The following is a 25681-nucleotide window of genomic DNA, read 5'->3' as shown; positions in this document are numbered from 1 at the left end:
ACAGTTCCAGCCAGGACCACCTTTCTAAAATGCACAGTGATTGGCAAATTCAACATGCACTAGCATTTCAGGTGCCTGCTAACAAAAATAATAAACAAACAAGTTCTAGTCACGTGAGTGCTGATCATTACATTACTTTTTTTGTCAAGCTTCCAACTGTTTCCATTTCACATCCCCCCAACCATATTGGTAACATCAATAGATAAGAGCACAGCCAGCCAATAGGAATACATACATACATATTCATTCCTAAGTGACCTTTACTGACCTGGGAAGTGTGAACACTTTGTTTCATTTTCTGTTGGTGTTCGTTAGTTTCCAGTTCCATTTCCCATCCCCCCAACCATCACCTCAGTGGTAACCTTGGTAATATCAATAGATAAGAGGGCAGCCAGCCAATAGGAACACATATTCATTCCTAACTGACCTTCAGTGACCTGGAAAGTGTTTATTTGTATCATTTTCAGTTAGTGCGCACTAAATCGAGTTAGTGCGCACTAACGGGGAGTTAGTGCGCACTAACTCGAGTTAGTGCGCACTAACACGATTTAACGATTTTTAACGATAAATCGTTAGAATTTCTATTGTATCGTGTTCTATAACGATTTAAGACGATATAAACATTATCGGACGATAATTTTAATCGTTGAAAAACGATTCACATCCCTAACCTATACACCTATCCAGGGGTGTTCCTCAAGGCTCCTCCCTCTCCTTTACCCTCCTCAATATCTACTTGCTACCTCTCTGCCAACTCCTTTCTGATTTAGGCCTCCCTCACTTTATTAATGCTGACGGCGTACAAATACTTGTTCCCATCACAGACTCCTTAGCCAACACCCTTAAAACCTGGGTAAATGCCCTATCGTCGATCAATAGCCTTATCACCAGCTTTAATCTGGCCCTCAATACCTCCAAAACAGATCTTATGATCATCTCACCACCCAATAAACCCATAAAAGCATTGATCCAGGTCATTATATTCTCACAGCAAGTACAAGATCTACGTGTCACCATAGATAATCACTTGAACCTAAAAAGATTTATTGGCTCAATGATGAAAGAATGCTATCTTAAACTTAACACCCTTAAGAAACTCAGACCACTCCTCCACCACAATGTCTTCCGCACTGTACTGCAAGCCACCATATTCTCCAAAATAGACTATTGTAACTCCCTACTCCTCGGTCTCCCCAAAGCATCTATTAAACCCTTACAAATGCTTCAAAACTCTGATGCCAAAATTCTCATAAATACCCGCAAAAAATACCATATCACACCCATCCTCAGAGATCTCCACTGGCTCCCCATCTCCTCCCGTATCAACTACAAAACACTCACTATCTTATATAAAACCCTCCACAACCAGAACATGCGCTAGTTAAACGATTCCATACAATTCCACACTGCCTACAGACCAATTAGATCCTCCTATAAAGGCACCCTATGCATTCCCTCACCTAAGCTATCCAACCTCAACAACACAAAAGAACGTGCTCTATCTATTGCAGGGCCATCAACCTGGAATTCCATGCCTCTGGATCTCAGACAAGAACAATGCACACAGAAATTGAAAAAAAACCTCAAAACTTGTCTCTTCAAACAAGCTTACCCTTAACACCTCCTACCTCATTCTTAGATCATATTGATGCCCTTCCAATATTTTAGCCCAATCCATTATATACCTATTCCACCTTCATGCCCTCCCCTTTGTTCATGCCTGTTCCATTGTTTTTTGTAACCTCACAATTGGTTTCTCCACTACCTATGCTATTATATAGCCATGTTCTCATATAGTTATTTTCTTGTGTTTACCCTCTCTCTTGAAATTCCTCAATTTCTTTAACTCCTTTGTTACCATTGATCCCTTTTTTATGTAACTCTTTTTCCAGTTAAGAACATAAGAACATAAGAAAATGCCATACTGGGTCAGACCAAGAGTCCATCAAGCCCAGCATCCTGTTTCCAACAGTGGCCAATCCAGGCCATAAGAACCTGGCAAGTACCCAAAAACTAAGTCTATTCCATGTAACCATTGCTAATGGCAGTGGCTATTCTCTAAGTGAACTTAATAGCAGGTAATGGACTTCTCCTCCAAGAACTTATCCAATCCTTTTTTAAACACAGCTATACTAACTGCACTAACCACATTCTCTGGCAACAAATTCCAGAGTTTAATTGTGCGTTGAGTAAAAAAGAACTTTCTCTGATTAGTTTTAAATGTGCCCCATGCTAACTTCATGGAGTGCCCCCTAGTCTTTCTACTATCCGAAAGAGTAAATAACCGATTTTCATCTACCCGTTCTAGACCTCTCATGATTTTAAACACCTCTATCATATCCCCCCTCAGTCGTCTCTTCTCCAAGCTGAAAAGTCCTAACCTCTTTAGACTTTCCTCATAGGGGAGTTGTTCCATTCCCCTTATCATTTTGGTAGCCCTTCTCTGTACCTTCTCCATCGCAATTATATCTTTTTTGAGATACGGCGACCAGAATTGTACACAGTATTCAAGGTGTGGTCTCACCATGGAGCGATACAGAGGCATTATGACATTTTCCGTTTTATTCATCATTCCTTTTCTAATAATTCCCAACATTCTGTTTGCTTTTTTGACTGCCGCAGCACACTGCACCGACGATTTCAATGTGTTATCCACTATGACACCTAGATCTCTTTCTTGGGTTGTAGCACCTAATATGGAACCCAACATTGTGTAATTATAGCATGGGTTATTTTTCCCTATATGCATCACCTTGCACTTATCCACATTAAATTTCATCTGCCATTTAGATGCCCAATTTTCCAGTCTCACAAGGTCTTCCTTCAATTTATCACAATCTGCTTGTGATTTAACTACTCTGAACAATTTTGTGTCATCTGCAAATTTGATTATCTCACTCGTCGTATTTCTTTCCAGATCATTTATAAATATATCGAACAGTAAGGGTCCCAATACAGATCCCTGAGGCACTCCACTGTCCACTCCCTTCCACTGAGAAAATTGCCCATTTAATCCTACTCTCTGTTTCCTGTCTTTTAGCCAGTTTGCAATCCACGAAAGGACATCGCCACCTATCCCATGACTTTTTACTTTTCCTAGAAGCCTCTCATGAGGAACTTTGTCAAACGCCTTCTGAAAATCCAAGTATACTATATCTACCAGTTCACCTTTATCCACATGTTTATTAACTCCTTCAAAAAAGTGAAGCAGATTTGTGAGGCAAGACTTGCCCTGGGTAAAGCCATGCTGACTTTGTTCCATTAAACCATGTCTTTCTATGTGTTCTGTGATTTTGATGTTTAGAACACTTTCCACTATTTTTCCTGGCACTGAAGTCAGGCTAACCAGTCTGTAGTTTCCCGGATTGCCCCTGGAGCCCTTTTTAACACTGTTCTATGTAAACCGGCATGATGTACATACGAATGTCGGTAGATAAAAACCTTAAATAAATAAATAAATAAATAGATACATTTCTATCTGGATCAAGTGACAGTGAGCAACTTCCATTATAAAGATGGAGCATTTGCAAAAAGCAGTCTATATGTCCTGTTTAGCTTAGGTCAGAGAAGGACATGCTCGGAGAAAGCTTTCATAGAGTTAAGTTTTGAGAATTTTGGCACTGGTAAAGGGATGCTTCTAATCTTCTCTATGGTGCAGTGGTCTCATTCACTGTACCAGAGAAAGATAGTCAGTGACACATGCTGTTGATTTAGATTTATCTCTTCACAAGGAGAGAATCAAAGTGGGAAATACTGTGGAGAATTACAGCAGTGTTAATACTTATTTTTATCTCTGTCTGGACACAAGTGAGATGAGTACTGCTCATGTTCAGAGATTAAAGAGAAGAGTGTTACAGGGCTGTTTAAAAGGGGGTTTTTTTGTTCATGGAGTCTGTCAACATTATTGCATGGCACTGCATACAGTACAGCACAAGTACACTGTACAGTGTGGGTAGATTTTATAAATATACGCACGCGCGTACTTTTGTTCGCGCACCAGCGTGAACAAAATTACGTCAGATTTTATAAGATACGTGCGTAGCCGCGCGTATCATAAAGTCCGTGGTCAGCGCGCGCAAGATGGTGCACATTTGTGCAACTTGCACGCGCCGAGCCCTGCGCGTGCTGCCCGTTCCCTCCGAGGCCACTCCGAAATCAGAGCGGCCTCGGAGGAACTTTCCTTCCACCCCCCCCCCCGCACCTTCCCCTCCCTTCCCCTACCTAACCCACCCCCCCAGCCCTATCTAAACCTTCCCCCTACCTTTGTTGGGAAGGGTAAATCTGCGCGCACCAGCGGCCTGCTGGCGTGCCATTACCTGACCAGGGGGCTGGTCCGGAGGCCTCGACCACGCCCCCAGGCTGGAACCACGCCCCCGACACACCCCCCGGAACGCCCCGGAATTCCCAACGCCCACCCAAAATGCCCCTACACACCCCCCTTGCAAAGCCTTGGGACTTACGCGTGTCCCGGGGCTTGCGCGTGCCGCCAAGCCTATGCAAAATAGGCTCGGCACGCGCAGGGGTGTTTTAAAAGGGTTACGCACATACCTTATGCGCGTAACCCTTTTAAAATCTGGCCCTGTGTGTTTGTGTGTGTATGTGTGCTTCAGACAGTTCTCCACACACACACACACACACACACACACACACACACACTAGAGTTGTACTGTAAGTGGCAATACAGTTATGGTATCGAGAAATAAAAATGATTTTTGTAAAATACAAACCCCTAGTAGACACAAGACAGTGCACTAACTTGAACACATTGGGGTAGATTTTCAAAGGGTTGCTCGCGTAGCCTAACTCCTGAAAACCTACCCCTGCCTCCCCCTGCTCGCGCCGAGTCTATCTTGCATAGGCTCGGTGGTGCGCATAAGCCCCAGGATGCGCATATGTCCCGAGGCTTCGAAAAATGGGCAGTCCAGGGGCGGGGCTGTGGGCTGGGCCGTGGTCCGCATGTCCGGGTGCGTAGTTGCAGGCAGGGAGCAGTCTGGGGGCGTGGTCGAGTGCCCCAAAACAGCGGCCTGTGTCGGGGCCTGACCAGCCAGTGTGCGCAAGTTATGTCTGCCTCGGGCAGGCGTAACTTTCTCAACAATGGTAGGGGGGGGGATTTAGTTAGGGATGGGGGGTGGGTTAGGTTGGGGAAGGGAGGGGAAGTTGGGGGGGGGGCCGGAAAAAAGTTCCCTCTGAGGCTCCTCCGATTTTGGAGCGACCTCAGAGGGAACGGTGGCAGGCTGGTCGGCGCGCAGGTTACTCAATTGTGCAACCCCCTGCGCGCGCCGACCCTGGATTTTATAACATGCGTGCGGTAGCGCGCATGTTATAAAATCGGGCATATATTTGTTTGCGCCGGGTTGCGTGAACAAATCTGCGCCCGTGTACAGGTTTTAAAATATGCCCCAATCTGTTTTGTCAGGAAAAGGGAGGTGAGGGAATGTTGGCAAGGTTGGCAGCTTTTGCATGGACAGCAATAAAAAAGGCAGATCCTCACCTAAATTGAGGAGGGATGTTTCCAAGTCCAGAATGGCAAGAGAGAAAGGCAGCACCAGGCAGAAGAAACTGAAATTTGGAGTGGATGTGCCAACACAGCCTAGGTCTCTTCCTGCTGTTTTGGAGCAAAAGGAAAAGGGGTTGCTCACAAAAACTAGTATGCAGCATCTCCTGGAGGAGCAAGTTTACTAGTACTACTACTGGCATTAGGTGAAGGTGGCAGTACTAGTTTGGGGACCCTTTCTGCCACTCCAAGTAAAAGTCAGAGGAAAAGGTTAAAATGTGGAAGACATTTTCCCAAACTAACCCTTCCACCAATCAGGTGGCAGGCCAGGAATACCCTTCCATATGTCTAAAGCAGCCACCCACCATAGAGAAAATGGAGTGGTGTCCTATAACACTGTCCCGGGGCAAAAGGCAGACAGCATAAAAAGTAGAAACGAGGAGCATCAGGGAAATTATTATCCTTAATGACAAGCCTCGCAGGTAGTGGGAAACATGGGGTTTACGTTTCTGTTGCATGTGTTTATCCCCCAGTTACAATGTACCCTGCAGGACTACATTTATTGTGAAGGTCATCCCCACCCTGTACAACCAGTTCTGTAGTCACATGAAGGTACAGCTGGCTAAGGCAGAGGAGAGTATCATGCATTTCATCAGTGAGATCTAGATCAGCACAAATGCTATGCATACTTCTTCTCCCTGATGGCACACTGGTGGGGCCTGGCTGAAGCAGGGGCACCAGCAGCAGCTCTATCAGACACAGAGCATTAATGTGCAGATGGGATTTTTTGTAGACCCAATTGATGTATAACCTCCATTAGTCATGCAATATTTTATCATATTACTTGTCATGATCATATCAACCCAACTTTGCAATCTCTTAATTGGCTTCCAATATCTTACTGTATTCAATATAAATTGATAACCATTATCAATTAACTTATCAACAATATTAATTCCCCCTAGATTGCAGTGATTTTGAAAGTCCATACACCATCCAGACCATTATGATCCTCTGGCCATACCCTATTAGATATTCTCTCACCAAAAGCAGTACATCTCAATGAGACTCCAGAATGTGCTTTCTCCTCAGCCAGTCCCTCCCTCTGGAACTCAATCCTGTAGGAAATAACCATTAAAGAGCTTAAATTCTTTAAAAAAAAATCTCTCAAAACCCATCTGTTCCAGAAAGCATGTGTGAACTAAAAAGTCATGATTTGTCCCATATCTCCAGGACTGTTTTCCTTCCCTATTGTTGATTCTGGTTTAGTTTGTAATTATAATTTTATTATTTTTATTGATTGAATTTTTGATTATGCATGTTTTATTGTACCCCACCCTGAACATAGGAAGGGTGGATAATAAATGTATACATGTTTTTAAATAAATAAATACATTCATAAGAAAGATGCCTGCACCTAGACTGGAGAGGCAAGAATCTAGAAATAAGTTTCTTTGCGACAGACAATGGTCCAAATGTGATCATGATAATAGACGAGGGGGCTTTCAGGGTATCCGTTGCTATGCACACTTCGCAGTGAAGGATGCCTCACAAGCATTTGATTCAAGGAGTCTGCATTCAATGGAATTCTGTCTATTTTTGTTAGTGAGGTTAGCAGATATCCCTTCATAATCTGTCTCTGGAAATAGAGATAGGTATGGATTGTCCCCTGGAGCAATCTGACTGGATAGTGATCAAGCACCTGGTAGAAATCATGAAGCCCTTCAAGGATGCCATAGAGGACCTCAGGTCCAAAAGTGCCACCCTGGATGGGATGGTTCCAATATTAAATATTCTGGAGGAAAAAGAGGGAATAGAAGCAGAAGTGTTCCAGAAGTTTCTGGACTCATTGCAGCAGCAGGTGCAAGAGAGACTGAAACCTCTCACAAAAAATGATACATAGATGCTTGTCTAACCAGAAGCCATTTTCTGTTACCATTAAGCCCTCAGAAATGTCATTAGTGCAGTTAGTGAAAAAGATACTTTGGGAAGGATCCATGCAAATACAGCCCCTCCCACTGAAGGTGCTGGAATTGATGTCTCACTTCAGAGGTTTTATAGGAGTTCTCCGCTTAGAGCTCTGGGGGGCAGAATAATTAGCAGTTCTGGATGAAGGTTGTAGATTTTTGCCTCTGTTGCATTTTTAGCCTACCTGGGGACATGGGATCCAGCCTACCTTGGATCTTTCAGAATGGATTGAGGGCTCCACTTCTATACACTTCTCCCAAGGTGCAGAATGGTTGTCTTGATAATATTTTGGACTTTTACATGGTAGGAGACTTGCTGGTCTCCTCGGCCTTTCTTGGATTCAGGTAATGGGGAACCCTGTGTTTTGGATGCCCAGGGATAGGGAAGACCTGCCTACCAACGTGGTGACCCACTGCAAGGAACAACTCTGGTGTTAGCATTTTTTGAGGGCAAGAAAAACGTTTCATTAATTGTCCAGCAGGAAGATTGTTGCCCTTCTTCCTGTCTGGAGCAGAGAAGCAGCCTAAGCTGCTGCTTAGTCACTGGATCTAACCCAATTGGGATCTCCACGGGAAACAAACTGGATAAAGGTCAAGAGTAAAGATCGGAAGATCTACTAATTGTGAGTAAGAGACTATCCACATCTTTGAGGACACCCATCTGGCGTCTTCACCCCCTAGGGAGAGAGAGGATTTACTCTCTGTGTAAGGGCAGAATGTTGGCCATCTTTGGAAAGGATCTTCTTAACCAGCTTAAAGGGTACCCTGCCCATTGGAACCTCCATTTCACTTAATCCAGGAGGGTGGATGGATTCCTAAATAGATAGAGGTAAAGACTGTAACCAACATGAGAAAGACTGTGGTGCTAGAAACATATTTTTTGTGCCATTTGCAACAGTGTTAACAGTAAAGACTTACATTTTGGACACTAACCCAATGCGTTCAGTGTAATTATTTGGGCACACAGCTCACACAGTGAAGAGAAATTATTCCTCTTCCAGGGACTACACCCAAGGGGTGCCCTGAAAGTAAATCTTTCCCCCCAACAAAATGATCTACACCCTGGGGAAGAAAGCACAAAGAACAGCTAGTCAGGGTCTCTTTCTCGAAGAGACAATACATTATTTTATGGCTCCACCCATGCAGGACAGGTACACCAGGACTTTGTGATCCTTAGGTGAAAGGGAGTCTTATCCTCCAGTCTCAGCATCTCACATTCATGAAAGAGATAATGGCAGTAAACATGTGTCAAGAAAGGCTTCAGAGGCAGAGGCACAGTGGGGATGAGAACAGGAAAAAGTGGCCACCTTACAGAGTAGTACAAGCAACAGCAGGATCGTGTTAGCTAGCACTTCTTCCCTCACTTCTCAATTTACTTGAATTTTAACTACTCTGAATATCTTTGTGCTATCTGCAAATTTGATCAATTTACTAATTACTCCTTTTTCAAATCATTAATGAAGCAGTTAGACAACACCAATCCAAATAAATAAATAAATACAGATTCTTGCAGCACTCCACTATTTACTGAATTCCATTGGGAAAATTGACCATTTAGTCATACTCTTTGTCCCTTATCTTTTAACCAGTTACCTTTCGATAGCAAGAACTTGCGTCTTATTACATGAAGAAATTAATCTGTAAAGGTGTTGCGCATGGGCCTGCTCACCTTGCTAGCTCCTCTGCAGGTCATGGGTCAGCCTCCCCAGTGGCAGCCACGAGCTCCTCTAGGCCTCGGCATCCCACAGTGGCGGTTGCCAGGCCTTCCACTGTGCACCAAACCTCACGCCGGAGTTCGGCATCTCCAGTGGTATTGGCCAAGCCCCTACACATGCACGCATGGACTGCCCGGCCTCTTGTAGGGCCAGGGGAGGGTCCTAGCTCCGCAGCGTGCCCTGATTGATGGAACGATATAAGGAAATCCCTGCCTGCACTTCCTTGCCTTGGCAATCAGGTTGGCACTGTATGTGTACTAGTTTGCCTCCGTGTTCACAGTCTTGTTCCAGTCTTGTTCCAGCCTTGTTCCAATGTCCTTCTGTTCCAGCGTCCTTCTGTTCCTGCGTCTGTCTGTCCGTCCTCCCAGGTAGTACCCTCGGACTGTCTCTCTGGTACTGACCTTGGCCTGTTCCTTGACCTTCCTGTCTGCTGCCTGCATCCTGACCTCTGCCTGCCTTGTGATCTCATCTGACCTCCGGAACTGGACCTCTGCCTCGTTGACTACTCCTCGGACTGATCCTCGGATTCTGACCTCAGCTACCATTGACCACGTCTCTTGATTCTGGCTCTGTCCCTTGCCTTATCATCGCTTACTCTGCTTGGGCCTTCGCCTCTCAGGCCAATAGCGTGAAGTCCGACCACACTCCCTTGCTGATCATGGGCACGCCTCTCTACTACCTCTCTGGGAGACCCTGCGAGGCCCACCTAAGTCCAAGCGGCCCAGGTCCCTACAGTCTCCACCCGGGAGGACCTCGGGTTTCCAATGGTGAAGCTCATCTTAGCCTCTGTCTCTTCCTGTGCTCCACCCCCTGGAGGCAGGTGCTTCCTGGTCCCTACCAGGGAGCCAGTCTCCACTGCTCCAGGACAAGGGTCCATCTCCAAGTGCAGCAGGTTGCCAAGGCCATGGACTCGGTGGAGTCTCCTGCCTCCAGGGCCCTACTGGTTTTGGCCTCCACAGACCAAGAACATCGCAGGGCTTTGGAATCGCTAGCCTCTTCGGTGGAAGAGCTTCATTCCCAACTGTGAGATACAGCCCTGGCTAATCACATGGGCCTATCGGCCTCTATGCTACCCAAAGCATCATTGGTGCTCCCTGTCATGGTTTCCTCAATCAGTGCTTCATGCAATTTGCACTGCAACCATCCTTGTTCCCGAATGAATCAACCAAAGTGACCTTCATCCTTTGCCACCTGGAAGGGAAGGCTCTGGCATGGGCCTCTCCCTTATGGGAATGCTCTGATCCTATGCTTTCCAAGCTACCTGAATTTATTGCTCTCTTCAAGCAGACCTTCGGAGACCCAGACCGCTAAGCTGTTGCAAGCCACAGTCTACTCCATCTCCGTTGAGGGTCTCTGACCTTCTCTGAATATACGGTGGAGTTTAGGACCCTGGCTATTGAGCTCGGGTGGCAAGAAGATTGTCTGCAAGCCATCTTCCTATATGGACTCTCCAGCACTCTCAAAGATGAACTCTCCATCTGTGAGATTCCCTTGTTTCTAGAGGACCTGATTTCCCTCACCGGGAGGATCGACCATCGTCTCCAACAAAGGCAATTAGAAGTAAAGGCTTCCCACTTTCCTATACCACGTCCCACTCGTGTCCAGAGTCCTCCAGCCAAGATTCCAGCACCACCACCTTCTCCCGTGGTGGAACCTATGGAGGTGAACCATGGGCAATTGACTCCGACTGAACATTTCCGTCAGAGGAAGGATGGTCTTTGTCTTTACTGTGGCACTTTCGGACATCTTCAGCAGTTCTGTCTGGCCCGTATGGAAAACTGCAATGCCTGACCCCGGTGGGGGTCCCGAGCTTAGTCTCTACCATCACCAGCCCCCAACTCCTGCTTCCAGTCTCTCTGGGCATCCAGGCCCACTCCTTCACCACCACTGCTCTGGTCAATACAGGAGCAAGTGGCAGCTTCATCATGGATGACATTGTCAAGCTTCTGAACATTCCTCTTCAGACATTAGATGTGAGCCTTGGCATTGCCTCCATTCAAGGAGAACATCTTCCAGGGCTCAACACCCATCGAACAGTGGATGTTCAACTTATCATGGGCACTCTCCATGAGGAGGAGGTATCCTTCTATGTGTTAAAATGTTCCACACATCCAGTCATCCTGGGGCTGCCTTGGCTCCAGATCCACAAACCCCAGTTCAATTGGCATTCTCTGCAGTTGGTGCAGTGGGATTCCAAATGCCAGAAGACATGCCTACATCAAGTATCCCCAGCAGTCGCTGTTATGAAGTCTACCACTCTATCTGGTTTGCCTACTCAGTATGTTAAGGTCGAAGACGTCTTCTTGAAGCAGAAAGAGGATACCTTGCCTCCGTTATGCAAATACAATTGCTCCATAGAGCTTCTTCCAGGCATAACGCCTTCCAAGGGCAGAACTTACCCATTGTCTCACCCAGAATCCCTAGCCATGTCTGAGTATATCAAAGAGAACCTAGAAAAAGGGTTCATTCGTCCATCTGATTCTCCAGCTGGAGCGGGCTTTTTCTTCATTAAGAAGAAGGACAGCAGTCTATGCCCTTATATTGATTACAGAAGGCTCAATGCTATAACCTGCAAAGACCGTTACACTCTGCCCCTTATCAGTGAGCTGTTTGACCGCCTTCAAGGGGCATGGATCTTCACCAAGTTGGATCTGAGGGGTGTGTACAATCTGGTACGCACCCAACCCGAAGATATTTGGAAAACCGCATTCAATTTTAGGGATGGTCACTATGAATATACAGTGATTCCCTTTGGGCTATGCAATGCCCCAGCGGTCTTTCAATGCCTTATGAATGAAATCTTCCAAGTCCTCTTGTACTCATTCATGGTCGTATATCTTGACAACATCTTGATCTTTTCCAAAGACCTCGAATCCCATCAAGATCATGTTCAGATTGTCCTCCAACATCTAAGAGAAAATCATCTACATGCCAAGTTATAAAAATGACTCTTCGAGGGAAATCGCTTACCCTTCCTAGGGTACATCATATCTGATCGAGGTTTCTCCATGGATCCAGAGAAAGTCCAAGGGATCCGAGATTTGCCCCAGCCAGTAGGCCTACGGGCCTTACAACATTTCCTTGGTTTCACCAATTATAACTGGAGTTTCATAGGCAATTATTCTACCCTATCTGCTCCGCTCACCGCCATGACCAAGAAAGGGGCTAACACTCGTGTGTGGACACCCAAAGCACAATCCGCCTTTCAGACATTAAAATAAGTCTTCTGTTCCGGTCCTTGGTCTTCAGCATCCAGACCCAAGACATCCATTCGTCGTCAAAGTCAATGCCTCTGCAATTGGAGCGGGAGCCGTCTTAAGTCAGTTTTCCCCTAGTGGTAAATTAATAACGTGTTCATTCTACTCCCACAAGTTCTCTCCCACTGAGCAGCACTACACCGTGGTTGACCGAGAACTTCTCGCAGTCAATCTGGTGCTCCAAGAGTAGCGCCCCTGGTTGGAAAGGGCGCAACATAAATTTACCATTTTCTTGGACCATAAGAATCTTGAGCACCTGAAAGAAGCTCAACTCTTGAATCCTAGACAAGCCCGATGGACGCTCTTCTTTGAATGGTTCAATTTTGTCCTATGTTATTGCCCAGGTCCCAAGAACCTCTGTGCTGACGCACTATCAAGATCCTTTGAACCAGAGGATGTTCCTGATGTTCTCAGACACATCATAGATCCTGCCTGCATATCCCTTGCCATGACCACCACAGTTACAGTGGAGAAAACCGTCATTCCACATAGATTACGTGAACAAGTTCTGAAATGGGCCCATGATTCCAAGTTGGTAGGACACCTGGGTCGTACCAGGACCCTAGAGATGCTGCAGAGATATTACTGGTGGCCCAACATGGTGCAAGAGTCTCGTAATTATGTGGATTCATGGCTCATCTGCGCCCAACAGAAGCCACCTACCATAAGGGCTTGGGGCCTACTCCAGCCACTTCCAGCACCTACCAAGCCATGGTCCAGCATCTCAACAGACTTCATCACAGATCTGCCTCCGCCTCAGAACAATATGGTAATTTCGGTCATCATCGACCGTTTTTTGAAAATGGGTCACTTTATTCCCTTGCCTGGCCTGCCATTGGCCCCAAAACTAGCCAAGTTGTTCCTGAAACACATTTTGCATCTCCATGGACTCCCAAAAGTAATAATATCTGACCGAGGATCACAGTTTGCCGCCAGATACTGGTGGTCCTTATGCAACAAATGTAATATTACCTTGAATTTTACATCAGCCTATCATCCACAAGCCAATGGTCAAGCTGAAAGGACCAATCGGACTTTGAAAACATTCTTCCGTTCCTTCTTGAATGACCAGCAGGGCAACTGGTCTGAACTGCTACCCTGGGCTGAGTTGTCGCATAATACCCACGTCGCTGCCACTACCGATGTATCTCCGTTTTCCATGGTATTCAGACGACAACCTCAACTGCCACTTTCAGTTCCTTTGTCTGTTCCTTCCCCAGTGGCACAGTTCATGGCCCACACCATTCGCCAGGTGTGTAATCAAGTCAAAGAACCCCTTGCCCAGGCCGCTGAATGCTCCACGTGTACTTCTGATGCCCACAGATGTCCCGCTCCACTTTTCTATCCTGGTCAGAAGGTGTGGTTAAGCACCTGACAATAAGCTTGAGACTTCCTTCTCATCGCCTGGCTCCCAAGTACATTGGTCCGTTTCCGGTGCTTTGAAGAGTGGGAGCAGTGTCGTATCAGCTACAGCTACCACGTGCCATGGGCATCCATAACACGTTTCATGTCTCTCTGTTGAAGCCTTTGATCCTCTCCTGGCCCTCTCATAGAGATCCTTCACCTCCACGGATCTCCACTGAAGCAGACTCATCTCTTCAGGTAAGAGAGGTCCTCGACGTCAGTTGGCGTCGAGGTAGAAGGGAATAACTCCTAGCCTGGGAGGGTTATGTGGTCAAGCAGAATTCATGGGAACATTCCCATAACATTCTCAACAAAGAACTCCTTAATGCCTTCCATAGAACCCATCCTGAAAAGCCACGGCCGCGTAGAGGGAGGATAAGAAGGGGGGTACTGTTGCGTGCCGCATCTGCGCCCGGCCTGTGCACTGGCCTGCTCACCTCACTAGCTCCTCTGCAGGTCATGGGTTGGCCTCCCCAGCGGCAGCCGCGAGCTCCTCTAGGCCTCGGCGTCCCGCGGAGGCAGTTGTCAGGCCTTCCACTGCGCACCAGGCCTCACGCCGGAGTTCAGCGTCTCCAGTGGCATTGGCCACGCCCATATACATGTGCACACGGACCGCTCAGCCTCTTGTAGGGCCAGGGGTGGGGCCTAGCTCCGTGGTGTGCCCTGATTGATGGAAAGATATAAGGAAGTCCCTGCCTGCACTTCCTTAACTTGGCAATTGGGTCGGCACTGTATGTGTACAAGTTTGCCTCCACATTCACAGTCTTGTTCCAGTCTTGTTCCAGCCTTGTTCCAGTGTTCTTCTGTTCCAGCGTCCTTCTGTTCTTGCGTCTGTCTGTCCATCCTCCCAGGTAGTACCCTCGGACTGTCTCTCTGGTACTGACCTCAGCCTGTTCCTTGACCTTCCTGTCTGCTGCCTTCATCCTGACCTCTGCTTGCCTTGTGACCTCATCTGACCTCTGGAACCTGACCTCTGCCTTGTTGACTACTCCTCAGACTGATCCTCAGATTCTGACCTTGGCTACCATTGACCACGTCTCCTGATTTTGGCTCTGTCCCTTGCCTTATCATTGCCTACGCTATTTGGGCCTTCCTTGCCTCTCCAGGCCAATAGCATGAAGTCCGACCACACTCCCTTGCTGATCGTGGGCATGCCTCTCTACTACCTCTCCGGAAGACCCTGCGAGGCCCACCTAAGTCCAAGCAGCCCGAGTCCCTATGGGCTCCACCCAGGGGGGACCTCAGGCTTCCAGTGGTGAAGCTCATTTTAGCTTCCTGTGCTCCACCTCTGGGGGCAGCTGCTTCCTGGTCCCTACCAGGGAGCCGTTCTATACGGCTCCAGGACAAGGGTCCACCTCCAAGCGCTACAAAAGGCATTTGCCAAAATACGTTTTTAATCAAAGTAGTCAAAATACAAAAGCAACAAAAACGTATTCATGAATTAATAATATAAGAATAATTGTTCTCCAAGAAAATATGAAAGGAAAACAATCAGAGATCTTTATTGAAATCTTATGATATCTTTAGTAAAAAAAAAAAGCTTTAAGAAGATACAAATTTTAATTACAATACTGGAGATAACACAATGTTTCCTCTCTCAGATCTTTTATTGGCCATAGAAATGAATAGAGGAAAAATATATGAAACAAATGATTCAATGTTTACATGCTGAAAAGTATGAGGTCCATATTTAGAAGGTGAGAAGTGGGTAAGTTATCCAAGTAAAGTAATCCAAATATTTTTACTTGTATATTTACTAGAATGAAGCCATTTAGGGATATGCAGAAGAAAAAATATTAATTTAAGTTTATTCATTCATGTCATTGGGGCACAAATTATTTTCCTTAGTTTCAAAAAAACAAACACAAAAAATAATTTGTTTCATTAATTTATTTGTTTTATATTAAAATAAATGGGGGAAGTATTGCAGGCGATTTTGGGCTCCAGATCTGTGGTTTTCTTATCAATTCTCATGAAACTTTTAGGAAGAGATCATCAGAATGGAGAAAGAATTCCAAGGTACCTAGACTGTGGCAAAGTGGCACCAAAAGTGACATAGATAGCTTATGGCTCTGCAAAGGGGCAAAGCGGTACCTGCATTAGCATTATCCAAGGCACCTGAGAGCAGCAAAGAAGCAGCATGTGGGAGAAGAATACCCAAAGGATCCAAAAGAGGGCACTAGCAAAAGCAAAATGAAGCCTTGATAACATCACGATAGGCAAAGTGACACCAAAAGTGTCATCAGCACCTTAAGGCTCCATGAAGGAGTAATAAAACAGAAAAGCTGACAGAAAAACCCAAATTCAGACACTGACAAAAATGTCATGCAGCACAAAGAGTGACTTCAAGATACTAAAACAACATGAAAGGTGCAAAGCAGCCCCCAAAACTGGCAAAAACAACTCAAGGTGTAAGATTTGGGTATAATAGCAAGGCACAGAGGCAAAAAAGCTCTTGAAAGTATAATGTCTGATTATGGATGCAAGGCTGAGTGGCAGAAGATTCTCCCCATGGTATAGCATTGAGGGGGTATAGCAGTAGCAAGGCAGTGCTTCCATAGAATGGGAGATGCCAGTCATTCTGTGGAAGCACTTTGCCAATTGTCAGATTCAGTACAAGAAAATAATATGTGTTAAAAATCTTTTTTTTTTTTAAATCTGATTTTATTTACTTTCCCTGTTTGAACTTGACTTAGCTTTTGGGTGGAATTTTGATTTTATTCTGAAATGGGCTTTCAAAAGTAGATGGTTATTACTAGCCAGCCATCTAAATATTTTTTTCTAAGGAATGTGGTATGCTTTTCCTGGAATGTGGTGAAGGTTGCTTTAGTTACAAACTTTAACCCATATTCTTTAGTTGACTTCAAGCTGTTCCATTTACTGATTTTCTGGTTTTGCATGAAATCTTTCTCACTGTTATCACATTCAGAACATGGAAATGGTTAATCTTGAGCAACATTTCTGTTGTAACCACATGACTTCCTTCTGAATAAGGGCTTTTTTAGAGAAACCATCGAGTATAACCAACCATCAAACAGGGTGGTGTTATGGCTGAACTCCCCAAAGAGGGAGGAGTTAGCAATCTGTTAGGCTGAACTCCTCAAGGAGGAAGGAGTTAGCAATCTGTGATGATATACTCCTCAAGAGGGGAGGAGCCAGCACTCTGTTATGGCCTAGTCTGCAGAGTTAGCAATCTGTTGTAGATCTGCTCCTCCAGAAGGGAGGAGGTAGCACTCTATTATATTTCTGCTGCTCAGAGTTAGCTATCTGTTATCTAGCTTCTCCTATAGAAGGAGGAGTTAGCAGTCTGATATGGATCCCCTTCTGGAGAGAGATGAGTTGACAATCTGAATCAATCCCTGCTGTTATGGATAGAAATCTGTTATAAGTCCACCAGGGAGCTAGCAATCGGTTATGAAACACCCCGTCAAGGGAAGAGCTAACAATTGTAATACTCCGTAGGCAGAGTTAGTGATCTGTGGTGGGTTGGCTTCCCACAGAGTGGCAGTCGTATAAAACCGCTCTAGTAGTGTACTGAATGAACACTTGAGGAAATTGGTGAATCTCTGGGCCGATGGAAGATGACAGCACCCCCAAGAGGATACCCTAAGAGGGACCACCGGCTAGGCTGGAGTATGGAGACAAACACAGATAGTTCTTTATTTAGACAGGAATTAGAACCACCAGAGGTGGCAATAGTGAGCTGATGTGCCCGGCAGGGCTGAAGTCCTTCAGATACTGGAATAGTGGTCTCTGGGTTGCTGAGCTGTAGAGAGAGACTATAGGTAGTGAGTAGACAGGGTATGCAGGATACATAACCAGTACTAGATGACACACTCACAATAGTAGAGATCTGTAATGGCTTCTCTGCAACAGAGTCTTCAGTATATTCAGGAACAGGAGCCATAGGTGGGTGCTGGTTCCTATAAGCAGTCTGAAATGAGAACTCACAATATCTGTGTAGGAGATGGCTTATGGAAGAGAAGAAAGTCTTTGGAGGGTTTGAGGAACATAGGTAGGCCCTCGTGGAGCGAGTACAATCTATAATAGTAATGCACAGGATATAGATATATATAATGACTTCTGAAATAGAAGAGAGTTGAGAAAGGATTTAGGAACATGGTCCCTTGTGGAGGGAGTACCGGTTCCTGTCTGTAATCCACAATAATGACTCACGATCTTCATACCTGCGATAACGTCTTAGACTGAAGGGAGTCTTGGAGATTAGGAACATAGGAACCGGTACTCGCTCCACGAGGGCCTATCTGTAATAGAACTCACTGTATTCACGTCTGCGATCGCTTCCAGGTAGTCAGGAATCTTCTTAGTATTCGGGAACGTAGGCCCTCGAGGAGTGAGTACCGGATCCCGACTTGGTAATCTGAAATCAAGAAGAGAGAGCGTGGGGCCCCCGAGGAGTGGGTACCCCTGGTAAGGTGGTAGAGGCAGAGCAGCGGAGAAAGAATTCACCTTGCTAACTCGATTTGTAGTTGCAAGCAAAGACCTTTTAAAGTGGAAGCGGATGACATCACTGCGGGGGTACACCCCCGATGTTCGCGGCCTTGCCGGTACAAACACTGGAGCACTCGCACATGCCTTTATGTCATCAGGATGGCGGATCCGCAACGTCAGGCCAGCCCGGGGATACCAGGAAGTACGGTGAGGAGAAGCCGCGGCAGCATCTGTCCTTGAGACCCGAAGGGAGTCGCCTCTAAGGTAGAGAGGGTGGAGCGAGGGCAAGAGGCATGAAAGCAACAGGTGGGAGAACCAAACTAAGATTGTGGAGGGGTTAGAGAAAAGAAATAACTATAGAACAGATACTATGCTGTGGTAGTTAAACCGGTATCTTTTTTACACATTCAAATTTTTGTTCTGGGGACACATCACCCCAGTATAACAAACCAAGAAGATAGCATGTGTGGGAAGTATACTCTAAGGCTCCAAAAGAGGGCACCAGCAACATTATGGCTAGTAGGTACCCCATGGTGGTATTAAGGTTATAGCAGATAGACATGAGCCAGCAAGTCTCCCATGATGATAATAGGGGAAATAGAAGGTGGGCATGATACCAGAAAGTCTTCCATGGTGAAATAAGGGGCATGACATAGGCATGTGACAGCAAATCCCCTTTGGTAGAATTAGGGGCATGGCAGATAAGCATGTGATAACAAATCCCCATGGTAGTATTAAGGGCATGGCAGCTAGATATGAGGCAGCAAGTCCCCTATGGTGGTAATAGGTGTATGGCAACTGGACATCAAGCAGCAGATAGACTGACAATGACTATAGAAGGAATGCATATTTTGCACAGCACATCTCAGACATATTCAGTCTTCAGAATCAGTGTTCCTGGATATAATCATTATGTAATCATTCCTTCATACTTGTTGCACACCCATAGACTTAAACTCATAATATTCTAGGCTCTTTTAATCGCCTGTTACATGTATTGACTACCAAGTTATACTAACTCTGTTACTCAAGGATTTTAATTCATTACAAATTTATTGTTTATATCCCAGTTCTTATCTCCTGTTCTTTGTAAGACTCTAGTCAGTCATTTCATCTGTTGTCTGTAAACCGAAGTGCTTAGTGATTCTATCTCTAGAACCTCGGTATATAAAAAATGTTAAATAAATAAATAAATAAATATACAGAGCAATGATAGGTTAGTTTAGAAAATTTCTTTACTGTGATATGTTATCTCCATGACAATATGTTCTACTAAGGTCTGACAATGCATATAAGACTCACTGAGCTGGTTGCTATTAGCTATACTGTAACAATTCCTAACTGATTGTATAGCACCTCTTATTCTCTATTGATTTTATTGACCATAGAAATGAATAGAGGAAAAATATATGAAACAAATAGGATTTGTTTAATATGGGTATTCTTATTAATTTGTTTTGGGGACTTCTAGAAGAAACACATTAGGCCCAATTCTTTTTAGAATGCCATGCATTTAAAACTAATGCAAATTCCTACCATTATGTGTTCCACTGAATATATGGGTATAACGCCTAACAGATACATTTTAAAAGGAGTGTGCATGCACCTATAAATGCACCTATTAGCAATGAGTAGAGATACGCTTAATTTTATATCATGCGTGCAAGTACATATGTATCAGTCGTGAACACCACCCAGAAGGGTGGCTCCAGGTGGAGAGAGACAGGAAAGGCTAGAAACAGTGTCTGGGTCCAGGCTGGGTCAAGGCAGGCGGCAAGTAACAGTGTCTGGGTCCAGGCTGGGTCAGGGCAGGCGGCAAGTAGCAGAGTCTAGGTTCAGGCTGGGTCAGGGCAGGCGGCAGCAAGCAGTGTCTAGGTTCAGGCTGGGTCAGGGCAGGCGGCAGATAGCAGTGTCTAGGTTCAGGCTGGGTCAGGGCAGGCAGCAGAAAGCAGTGTCTAGGTTCAGGCTGGGTCAGGGCACAGTAAGCAGGGCAAGGCAGGTCAGAAGGCCCTTAGGCCACACACACACCCAGAAGGCCCATAGGCCACACACCGTAAGCGGGGCAAGGCAGGTCAGAAGGCCCGTAGGCCACACACACACACAGAAGGCCCGTAGGCCACACACCGTAAGCGGGGCAAGGCAGGTCAGAAGGCCCGTAGGCCACACACACACAGAGAAGGCCCGTAGGCCACACACACACAGAAGGCCCGTAGGCCACACACCGTAAGCGGGGCGAGGCAGGTCAGAAGGCCCGTAGGCCACACACACACAGAGAAGGCCCGTAGTCCACACACTGTAAGCGGGGCAAGGCAGGTCAGAAGGCCTGTAGGCCACACATACACAGAAGGCCCGTAGGCCACACACCGTAAGCAGAGCAAGGCAGGTCAGAAGGCCCGTAGGCCACACATACACAGAAGGCCCGTAGGCCACACACCGTAAGCGGGGCAAGGCAGGTCAGAAGGCCCGTAGGCCACACACACACAGAGAAGGCCCGTAGGCCACACACACACAGAAGGCCCGTAGGCCACACACCGTAAGCGGGGCGAGGCAGTTCAGAAGGCCCGTAGGCCACACACACACAGAGAAGGCCCGTAGGCCACACACTGTAAGCGGGGCAAGGCAGGTCAGAAGGCCTGTAGGCCACACATACACAGAAGGCCCGTAGGCCACACACCGTAAGCAGAGCAAGGCAGGTCAGAAGGCCCGTAGGCCACACATACACAGAAGGCCCGTAGGCCACACACCGTAAGCAGAGCAAGGCAGGTCAGAAGGCCCGTAGGCCACGCAAGGCAAGGCAAGGAAAAGGCCCAAAGGCCGCGCAGGGCAAGGCAAGGAAAGACCCGAAGGCCGCGCAGGGCAAGGCAAGGAAAGGCCCGAAGGCCGCGCAAGGCTAGAGCAGGGAACCCAGGAGAGCTCGATGCCGAAGCACCGAGGGAACTGTCAGGCAGGGTTATAAGGAAAAGCCCAGAACATAGAGTGGACAGGGGAGATGGACTGGGCCTGCCAGGAGAGCCAGCACTAGAGGGACCCCTGGTGGTGAGGCGGTTGCACAGCAGCCATAGCCGTAACAGTACCCCCTCCTCAAGGCCTCCCCCTCCTCCTGGGTCCCATCTTTGCAGGAGGTACTCAATAATAACGTGAGACCCCTCCGGGGGCGATGCGGCAGGTTCAACTCCTTCCCGAGGCAGTAAGGCAGTCCATAACCCCTCCTGGGGTGATAAGGCAGACACAACCCCAACCTGGGGCAGCAAAATAGTCCGTAACCCCTCTTGAGGCGACAGGGCAGGTGCTAACCCCTCCTGAGACGACAGCAGGGCCGGTCCGGACCCCTCCAGGGTCAGCATCAGGACCGGTACGGACCCCTCCAGGGTCTGTGACAGCAGAACCGGTTTGGACCCCTCCGGGGACGACATCAGATCCGGTATGGGCCCCTCCAGGGGCGGCAGCTGGACGGTACAGCAGGCTCAGATGGTTGAGTAACAGAGTCTGTTAGTAGGACCGGTTCGGACCCCTCCGGGGACGGCAGCAGGACCGGTTCGGACCCCTCCAGGGATGGCAGCAGGACCGGTTCGGCAGACTCAGATGGCTGAGTCAGAAAGTCTGTCAGTAAGACCGGTTCGGACCCCTCCGGGGACGGCAGCAAGACCTGTTCGGACTCCTCCGGGAACAGCAGCAGTACTGGTTTGGACCCCTCCGGGGATGGCAGCAGGACCAGTTCGGGCCCCTCCGGGGACGGCAGCAGGACCAGTTCGGGCCCCTCTGGGGACGGCAGCAGGGCTGGTTCGAGCCCTTCCGGGGGCATCAGCAGGGCCGGTTCGAGCCCCTCCGGGGGCGGCAGCAGGGCCGGTTCGGACCCCTCCGGGGGCGGCAGCAGGGCCGGTTCAGCAGACTCAGGCTCTTCTTGGGGTAGTGCAGCAGGCCCGGACCCCTCTTGGGGCGAAACAGCAGGCTTGGGCCCCTCTTGGGGTGATGCAGCAGACTCGGACCCCTCTCGGGGTGATGCAGCAGGCTCGGACCCTTCTCGGGGTGATGCAGCAGGCTTGAATCCTTCTCGGGGTGAAACAGCAGGCTTGGACCCCTCTCGGGGTGATGCAGCAGGCTTGGACCCCTCTTGGGGCGATGCAGCAGGCTTGGCCCCCTCTTGGGGTGATGCAGCAGGCTTGGATCCTCCTCGGGGCGATGCAGCAGGCTCGGACCCCTCTCGGGGTGATGCAGCAGGCTCGGACCCCTCTTGGGGTAATGAAGCAGGCTCAGATGGCAGAGCAGCAAGGTTAGAAGCAGTGCACAATGAAGACACAGATTGCACTGCTGTGGGCTTGATACCTCGAGCCAAAATCTGAGGCTCCTTATTTTGTTTCTGGAGGAGCAGTTTAGAGAAGGCACAGGCAGTTCTAGGACGTCTAGGGAAAGTGCTCGTTATTGTCTCAACAGCAGCTGTGGGAAGCAGAGCCCTGCTAGAGTTAATCAGCTCTCTCCGTTTTAGAGAAACCTGTTCCCGAGGGTCTAGCACTGGTATCACAGAAGCCTTCTTGGTCAGGTAAGTCCTGGGTTTTTCTTTCCACAAACTGCCAGCTAAAATGTCTGTTTTAGTTGAGCCAGAAGCAGAATACCGGTTAGGAGAGCTGATTGTTTTTTCTAATGGAACAGTTGGTCCTAGAGCAGAACAACAGGGGCAGGGTTTGCCTGCTGGTAACAGACACGGAACACAGGAGCATTTCCACCACCCTGGTTTTGGAGTTAGACAATTTATACATTCCTGATAGACCGAGACGTTCCTCTTATGACAACTGCTGCAAACCCAGTGCTCTTGGTCTGAGAGTTGACATGCAAGACAGTTCTTGTAACTGGGATAGTTCAAAGTCTGGCAACAAGCACAGACATAAAAACTTGGAGGCTGAGGCATAATGTGAGTAGAGATAAAAGAAAAATTGGCTCACCGGTAGTACCAAGACCTATCTCTTCCCCTGGAAATTGGTGGCTTTGGCATACTGTTACGCATGGGCTCCGGTCAGGAGTCGTGAACACCACCCAGAAGGGTGGCTCCAGGTGGAGAGAGACAGGAAAGGCTAGAAACAGTGTCTGTGTCCAGGCTGGGTCAAGGCAGGCGGCAAGTAACTGTGTCTGGGTCCAGGCTGGGTCAGGGCAGGCGGCAAGTAGCAGAGTCTAGGTTCAGGCTGGGTCAGGGCAGGCGGCAGCAAGCAGTGTCTAGGTTCAGGCTGGGTCAGGGCAGGCGGCAGATAGCAGTGTCTAGGTTCAGGCTGGGTCAGGGCAGGCGGCAGAAAGCAGTGTCTAGGTTCAGGCTGGGTCAGGGCACAGTAAGCAGGGCAAGGCAGGTCAGAAGGCCCGTAGGCCACACACACACACAGAAGGCCCGTAGGCCACACACACACAGAAGGCCCGTAGGCCACACACCATAAGCGGGGCAAGGCAGGTCAGAAGGCCCGTAGGCCACACACACACAGAGAAGGCCCGTAGGCCACACACACACAGAGGGCCCGTAGGCCACACACACACAGAAGGCCCGTAGGCCACACACCGTAAGCGGGGCGAGGCAGGTCAGAAGGCCTGTAGGCCACACACACACAGAAGGCCCATAGGCCACACACCGTAAGCAGAGCAAGGCAGGTCAGAAGGCCTGTAGGCCACACATACACAGAAGGCCCGTAGGCCACACACCGTAAGCAGATCAAGGCAGGTCAGAAGGCCCGTAGGCCACACATACACAGAAGGCCCGTAGGCCACACACCGTAAGCAGAGCAAGGCAGGTCAGAAGGCCCGTAGGCCACGCAAGGCAAGGCAAGGAAAAGGCCCGAAGGCCGCGCAGGGCAAGGCAAGGAAAGGCCCGAAGGCCGAGCAAGGTAAGGAAAGGCCCGAAGGCCGCGCAAGGCTAGAGCAGGGAGCCCAGGAGAGCTCGATGCCGAAGCACCGAGGGAACTGTCAGGCAGGGTTATAAGGGAAAGCCCAGAACATAGAGTGGACAGGGGAGATGGACTGGGCCTGCCAGGAGAGCCAGCACTAGAGGGACCCCTGGTGGTGAGGCGGTTGCACAGCAGCCATAGCCGTAACAATGTGTAGCCTTTACATGGATATTTTAATAACATGCTTGCACATGTGACCATAATCGAGGGAGAGAGAGATAGAGAGAGAGAGAGAATAAGAGAGAAAATCTGACACTCTATATATCTCCCACTGTAAGAGGGGCACTTTCAACTCAGGGTGGGTTTAGGGGGGGGGGGGTGTTACAATGGTCTACATACCCTTGAACCTTGGGTAGACCAATTTAACACCACCCCCCAAAACCCACCCTGAGTTGAAAATGCCCGTCTTACAGTGGGAGATATATAGAGTATATATTGTCTCTTTAACAGAGGTTTTCTCTATTTCTTTGTGTGTGTCTCTCTCTCTCTGTTCAGAACCCCTTTGGTTCATCGCCCTGTAATCCCCACATTTAAGTTATGCAGGTAACATGCCAACACATGCATGATCAGCCTTAAAATTTTGGATTACATGCGTAAGTCTTTGCCCATGCCCTGCCCCTTTTCTTCCTCCTTATTGACGTACGCACAGGTATGTACACATGTACTTCCTGGCTTCTTAAAATGTGTGTTGCTCGCATGTGGCCCATATACACGTGTATAGGGCCATTTTTGTGTGAGCAATGATTTTAAAATCTACCTGTAAGTTTTCTAGATAAAATTACCTTTATGACTTTATGACTCTCTAATTTATGTCCAGACTTACAAAGATAATTTAGCCAGATAATGGTAACTATCAACATTATCCAGCTATGCTATCTGGATAAGTTAGCCTACACCTAAACAATCATGGAATGCCAAAAATGTATCTGAGTATATTTTATCTAGCTAAAAACTTACTCAAATAAATCAGTGGCAATTGGCATGGCAGGAAAATCAAATCCTACAGTTTGTCCAACTAAATCCAAACTTAGGCCTAGGTTTATCAAAATGCTATAAATATAGTGGAAATAGCACCCACAATAAAAAGGGGCCATGGTTAGGCTAACTTCCCTTTTCCCACATAGTATACGTAATTTCCAGAAGCTGCAATAGATTTATCTCACCAGCGCTAATTTTTGCAGCACATGCTGATTAATCCACCACAGGTGCATTACTGACCAAAAAGGTTTTTATTACACATGGAGAGAGAGAGAGAGAGAGAGAAAGAGAGAGGACCTCTGTAGCTGTGGCATAGCCACTGTTAGGCCTGGGTGGGAAGTTGTCGACCCAATTTGGACCCAGGCCCACCCAACCAGAAGAGGCATGTGTGTATGTGTATGGGACTGAAGTGCAGTATTTCTTCTCATATATAGGGTTGGATTTTATAACATGCGCGCGCGGCCTACATGTGCGCAAGCTACCCGGCGCGTGCACA

Source organism: Rhinatrema bivittatum, chromosome 5 (assembly GCF_901001135.1).
Source record: "Rhinatrema bivittatum chromosome 5, aRhiBiv1.1, whole genome shotgun sequence".
In the NCBI taxonomy this organism is placed as follows: Eukaryota; Metazoa; Chordata; class Amphibia; order Gymnophiona; family Rhinatrematidae; genus Rhinatrema; species Rhinatrema bivittatum.
The sequence above is the reverse complement of the archived record's forward strand: the minus strand, read 5'-3'. Positions refer to the sequence as shown.